Here is a 7,074-nt window from a genome sequence, read left to right on the forward strand (position 1 = left end):
TACATAGATGGATGGATAGATAGATAGATAGATAGATTTGATAGAAAAGTAGATGGTAGGTAGATGATAGATGATATATAAAAGATATATGGTAGACATAAGATAGATAAATAGATGATAGATAGATGATAGAAAGGTAGATGTAGATAGATGATAGAAGATAGATAATATATAAAATGGTAAACATAAGATAAATAGATGATAGATATGATAGAAAGGTAGACGGGAGATAGATATAAAAGATAATTGGTAGATGTAAGATAAATAGATGATAGATAGATAGATGAGAGATGATAGATAGATGAGAGATAGATAGATGAGAGATAGATAGATGAGAGATAGATTATAGACTGACCATTTGACAGAGACACCGTTCAACTCTGCTTTGCTATTTTGAATCCATTGACGAAAACAGCTCAGAGAAAGTGGCAGACAGAGTACTGTGGATGCTGAGGAGCTGCCCAAAGTGTCCTTTTCCAGACTTTTTAAAAAAGCAATGAATGTCTTTTGTGAAGGAAAAGCACTTTAGAATAAAAAGCAAAAAAAAAAAAAAGAAACTAACATAAGAGGGAAAACTGGTAACACTTAACATATTTTGCATTTTTTCACTTTCATGTGAATACACAACTGGACTAAAGCTGTAATTGTGCTGTACATATTATACCCATCACAGCTATTAATCTATACTTTTGTGGGATTTTGAGACAGTGTGATGGTTTGAATGAAAATGACTCCTATAGACTCATAGGGAGTGTTATAGCGGAGGGATGGCCATGTTGGAGTAGGTGTGGCCTTGTTGGAGGAAGTACATCACAGAGGGTGGGGTTTGAGGTTTCAGAAGATCAATCAGGCTCAGTGTCACTCTCTCTTCCTGCTGCCTGTTGATCTGGATGTAGAACTCTCAGCTCCTTCTCCAGTACCATGCTTCCTGCCATGATGATAATGGACTAAACCTCTGAACTGTAAGCCAGCCCCAATTAAACGTTTTCCTTTATAAGAGTTGTCATGGCCATGGTGTCTCTTCACAGCAATCGAGCACTGACTCACTGAGACAGACAGGGTCACATGTATCCCAGACTGGCCTAGAACTTGCTATGTGGTTGAGGATGACCTTGAACTCTTGAGCCTCCTCCTTTCAGCTTCTAAATTCTGGGGTCACAGGTATATGCCACATATTTTCATAAATTTTTATCTATATGTTCACGAGAGAGAGAGAGAGAGAGAGAGAGAGAGAGAGAGAGAGAGATGCAGTTCTTGTTGAGTTCAGATTCCATTGTATCTGGAGTTACAGTGATAATAAGCCTTTCCAACATGGGTGCTGGAAACCCAACTCAAGCCCTCTGCAAGAGTAGTACTCACTCCTTCTCTAGTCCCTGGTCTACATTTTCTGTCTCTGTTGTCATCTCTGTGGCTCTGTGGCCCTATCAGATGTAGCTGTACAAATTCCTTATAACTTAGAAGACACCAGCCTTCCTCATTGAAAGCCCCTCTGTCAGTGTGCTTCTTAAACCTGGGGAGGGGGAGAGACACATTTAAGCAACTGACACCAGTTGTTTGAGCTCAAAATTATTGATTTCTCGCCATTGGCAACACTGAGCTGGGCATCTTCCAGGATCTTTCAGGACTACCCAGTGTCCAGGAAAGGACGTGGAGCCGTAAATACTAGAGGTGGTGATGTTTGAGATTAGAGCCTGGAGCTCTCATACCACCCTGACCCAGCATGGCCAGGACTGATTGGCAGATGCTGCTTCTAGTGGCCAGGCTGCCCGTGATATCACCCCTAGTGCAGGTCCCCCATGGGGTCTTCACTGAGAATGACTGGTTCCCTCCCCAGACCCTGTACTGGTTCAGTTCAGTGGGTCCCCATGGGAGACTTATTCTCCCTTTCTCTCCTTCACCTCTTTGCCCAGCTGGGATGTCCTCTAGGTCTGCCATGGGCTCTTAGGTCTGGTTTCTCCTGAGGGAGGAAATGAGGGGAGAAGCCTTGTCTTGTGTTCCTAAAGTCCTGGGAAAGAGATAAAGGGACCTGACTCTTCCCCACACGTGCCTGTGAAAGAGATGGCCCTGGGCTTAATCTCCATGGAAGAGATGACCCTGGGCTTAACCTCCATGGAAGAGATGGCCCTGGGTTTAACCTCCATGGAAGAGATGGCCCTGGGCTTAATCTCCATGGAAGAGATGACCCTGGGCTTAACCTCCATGGAAGAGATGGCCCTGGGTTTAACCTCCATGGAAGAGATGGCCCTGGGTTTAACCTCCATGGAAGAGATGGCCCTGGGCTTAATCTCCATGGAAGAGATGGCCCTGGGTTTAACCTCCATGGAAGAGATGGCCCTGGGTTTAACCTCCATGGAAGAGATGGCCCTGGGTTTAACCTCCATGGAAGAGATGGCCCTGGGCTGTTACCTCCATGGAAGAGATGGCCCTGGGTTTAACCTTCATGGAAGAGATGGCCCTGGGCTTAATCTCCATGGAAGAGGTGACCCCCCTCTCCCCACTCCTCCCCGCTCCCTCTCCAGTCCAAAGAGCAGTCAGGGTCCCTGCCCTGTGGAAAGTCCAAGGTCCTCCCCGCTCCATCCAGGTCTAGGAAGGTGAGCATCCAAACAGGCTAGGTTCCCACAAAGCCAGTTCATGCAATAGGATCAAAACCCAGTGCCATTGTCCTTGGCTTCTCATCAGCCCTCATTGTTCTCCATGTTCAGAGTCCAGTTTTATCCCATGCTTTTTCAGTACCAAGACCAGGGCAGTTTTGTGTCCCCACCCTGACTTTTGTAGTGCCCGGAGATGTTTTGAGCTATCTAAACTACAGTGGTGGTGGGTGTTCCTACTAGCACCTAGTGGTCTGGCGCCAGGGCCAGTGCTCGACACCCCACCATGCACAGGAAAGCCTGACCTCCCATGTCTCAAATAACCAGGTCTCCATAAGCACAGGCAGCGCTGAAGCTGAGACGCGGTCTACTCTGCCGAAAGCACGGCCGATCTTCTCATCCTTCAGCATCTGCCTCAAGTTCCCACAACATGACCCCCTCTCCCACCAGCCACTGGTGCAGGAAATCTACTTATCTGCCTCATAAGAACCCTGGTGTCCAGTTCCTGGCCTGTTTCTCCATCTGGCCATATCTCCTGAGTCATGAGGCCCAGCCCTGACCCCATGATGTAGAACAATGGTCACTTGATGGAACAAAACATAATCAGGGTGTAGAGCAGGATTCCACAGACGTAGGGCGGCCCAGGGACGCCAGTATGGTGGTAAAGATTACCAAGGATCCTGAGATTAGAGTGCTCTGTGGGCAGCAGGCAGTGGCCCTGCACGGAGAGGACAACGGGACATCAGGACACTGTACCCATCAGCTCAACCCTTCACCCACCGTCTGAGTCAGAGTTTCTTTAGCTCTGATAAAACACCATGACAAAAAGCAACTTGGAAAAGGAAGGGTCTATCGTGAAGGGAAGTCAGGACAGGAACTCAAGCAGAAACCTGGCTGGAGTCAGAAACTGCAGCACAGGCCACGAAGAATGCTGCTTGCTGGTCCGCTCTTTGTTATCTGCTCAGCTTGATTTCCTGTATAACCCAGGACCACCTGCGACCCGGGGGTAGCACCACCCACAGTGCACCGGGACCTCTCGTATCAATAATTAATCAAGAAAATGTCCCACATGTTTGTCTATAGGCCAATTTTTTGGAGGCATTGTTCTCAGTTAAGACGCCCTTTTCCCAAATACGTCTAGGTTTGTGTAAGTTGACAAAAACCAACAGCACACTCAGCTGTGTATGGCTTCCTCAAAGACTCATCAGTATTCACTATGCACAAAGCACTATTCGGGTACCAGGGATTCAGCGAGTAAAGCCAAGCAGCCCTGATGACCTGAGCTCCATGCCTAGAACCATGTAGAGGAGGAAGGAGAAGGCTACAGAGCTGGTCTGCAGCCTTGCAGGTGTGCTGCAGCGAACGGCAGCCCTCTATACGTACACGCCATGCACACACACGATGAAACATGCAGTGGAAGGACATGATTCTTGATATTGTCAACTTGACTGACACAGCATCACCAATGAGACACAGCTATGGACATTTCCAGAGAGTTGTGGCTGAGGAAGGAGGAGACATCCTGGGGCTGAGGTCCTGGCCTGAATCAAAAGTAAGTCGAGCATCAAGATTAGAGTCTCTGCATCCCGACTGTAGGCACGGTGTGACCAGCTGCCACTCCTGACACCGGCTTTTCCGTCACCCCAGGTACCAAGACTATCCATCCATCATCATGCTGACTTCTGTCACAGCTGTGACAATGGGCAAAGGTGGCCGGCCGACACGCTAGTTCCCGAGGATGAGGAGGTGATGGTGCTGATGGCACAGGGTCACTAACTCACTGAAGAGTATCACAAAGTATCGATCACATGCCAGACCTTAGAGACTTGTGGAGTCTCATACGCATGCCACGCCAAAGCAGCTCACAGCTCTCTCTGGGCCGTGCAGGCAGGCTGGCCGCCTTTGGGGTAGTTTTCTACAGTGTTTTGATTATTACAACACTCCATTGTAGATGGACTTGTCTTTCAACGGCACCTTGGAAAACTGAGTTTGGAAATGGTGGAATTCTTGCTCCTGGTTCGCATTAGTAGCAAGGGTAGAATTTGAATCTGAGTCCTTTGATTCTAGAACATTGTGTATATGTGTGTGTGCTCATGATTCTAGAACATTGTGTATGTGTGTGTGTGCTCATGATTCTAGAACATTGTATATGTGTGTGTGTGTGCTCATGTGCACAAGTGCATATGCGTGTGGGTAACGTGTACATGTGCATGTGTCTGTTCATGCACGTGAAGGTCAGAGGTTAACCTCAGATTTCATTCCTAAGGTGTTACCCAATGTGGGTTTTAAAAAGCTTGCATTTAGTTGCTGCCTGTGTGTGGAGATCAGAGGACCACTGGAGAGCGCCGTCCTCTTCTTGAACTACTGAAGGTCTCTGAGATGGAACTCGGGTTGTCAGGCTTGGAGGCAAACACTTCCCCCTGCTGAGCCATCTTACTGGCTCACTTGTTTTCATTTTAGTTGTGTGTGTTGTTTTGTTTTGTTGGGTTTTTTATTTGTTTGTTTTTTTTGAGACAGGATTCCACTGTATATCTCTGCCTAGCCTAGAACTCTCTTTGTAGACCAGGCTGGCCCCCAACCCTGCTTTTACCTCCCATATGTACAATATCCACCCCTTCTGCCTCCCAAATGTCACAATATCTGACCCCATCTCAATTTTCAAGACAAGCTTTCCCAGGCGCCTGGAGCTCCCAAAGTGGGCTCGGCTGGCTCAGCTGTGAGCTCCAGGGATCTCGCTGTCTCTGCCCGGCCTGTGCTGGGATGACAAGCACACCACCACAGCTGAGCTTTGCACCCGGGCTCTGGACCCTGAACTCAGGTCCTCTCGCTCACAGCCGGCACTTTACAGAGTCCCCACTGCCCTTCCCTTGGTTCTCTCCCTAATCATGCCGACTGCTCTCCTTCCAGCAAGCATCTGGGCTGTGTGCCTGCAGGGGAGAAAGCGGTACTTTCCTCACTTGCAAAGTTGCCCCAAGTTCCTGATTTTAAAACCACAAGAAATATCTATTTCTGCAGTGTCTGGACTCTTCCCTACCTCCCACTATGGGAGGGGCCGTATGAACACATGGAGGGCGAAGCCTGTAGGGTCAGGGTGTCCATCAGCAGCGGAGCCTTAGGTCAGGTCCTCAACTCCCTGGGGCTGGGTTTTCTCACTTGTGAGAGAGAGGTACTAAATCACTCTCTGTGCCAGGAAGCCGAGACGGTCACACAGACCAGGACAGCCTGGCACGCAGAAAGTAAATGCTGGTCAGTCTTGTCTCTGGTGGAATTTGCTCTGACTGCAGGACAGGAGACTCTTGATGATTAATAGAGTAGGCAGATTTGGACAGGTCCTTAGAGGATGAGGAGGGTGTCACTGACCAGCTCAAGCATAGCAAGCATGGCTCCGGCCTGGATAAACTGTTAGGTTGCATTCCTAAAGCTAATCACCAAGGTCTATCCCCAAGGTCCAGCTATCAAAGTGTTAAAGTCTAGCAATCAAAAGCCCCCTTTGGCCACCATAATTAACAAGCCCAATCAAAATTAAACACTTCATCCTCACGTGGGGTTTCCCTTTCCCTTTATAACTACCATTTGCCCAGAGGTAATATCCGTCTGCTCTCTATCCCTTGTTCCTTTCCCTTCTCCTTCACCCTTTCTCTCCTGTCTTTGTCTCTTATTCCCTGCCCCCTGTCCCTTTGGGGCAAATAAATCTCCTGTGTGTTGAGAACTTGGTCTTGGTGTCCTGTGCTAACACTGGTCCTGTCGTGTCACCAGAGGCTGTGAGTGGGCAGAGCCTCCTGACATGGATACCGCCTAGAAAGTCTGGAGAGCATGGTGGTTGCACTCACAAGGGCGCTGGATGGTGACATCCTGTAGAAGGCCAGCTGGGTCTCCGGATTCTGCACAGGACACCGTAGCTGCCCATTTGCTCCCAGGACAGACTGGGGAGGCTCATGCTCTCCTCTGAGACACTAGGAGGGAGCCATGATGGATCCAGCGGTACTTGGGTTCAGGCCTTGAGAAACAGGCACATTCCGATCGTACACCGGTGCCAGTGACAGCACTCAGCACGGCATCGAAGACACCAGGCTGGGTCCGCGGTGACACATAGTCTGGCCCATCTGTAGAGACGGGGCAGGAGATGACAGTTATACTTCTGAGCCCTCTGGGATGGCATCCCATCCTCCAGACACAAGGTACCACTGTGGGCAATGAGCCCACCCCAGGTGACAACTGAAACACTAGTGGGTGCTTCCATTCTGAGTGCTTGTACCGACTGTGGGGTAAACGTTGGTCGCCCTATGCACCGCAGCCAAAGGCATACAACAAAGCAGAAAAACTCATCCCACCAACTGTGAGAAAGGAACCACGCTAAGCTCTGAACATATTTCACAAAACGCATGCCATTTGGTCCCAGAAATGATCCATCTTACAGATGCAAATCTCAGAGGTGAGGAAGAGGGTTCAAGTTCTGTGTTCACACAACAGTAGCCAGCAGCCAGGG

The sequence above is a fragment of the Microtus oregoni genome, unplaced genomic scaffold (genome assembly GCF_018167655.1).
Source record: "Microtus oregoni isolate MIOR12 unplaced genomic scaffold, Mior012 000000F_ref0000247, whole genome shotgun sequence".
NCBI lineage: Eukaryota > Metazoa > Chordata > Mammalia > Rodentia > Cricetidae > Microtus > Microtus oregoni.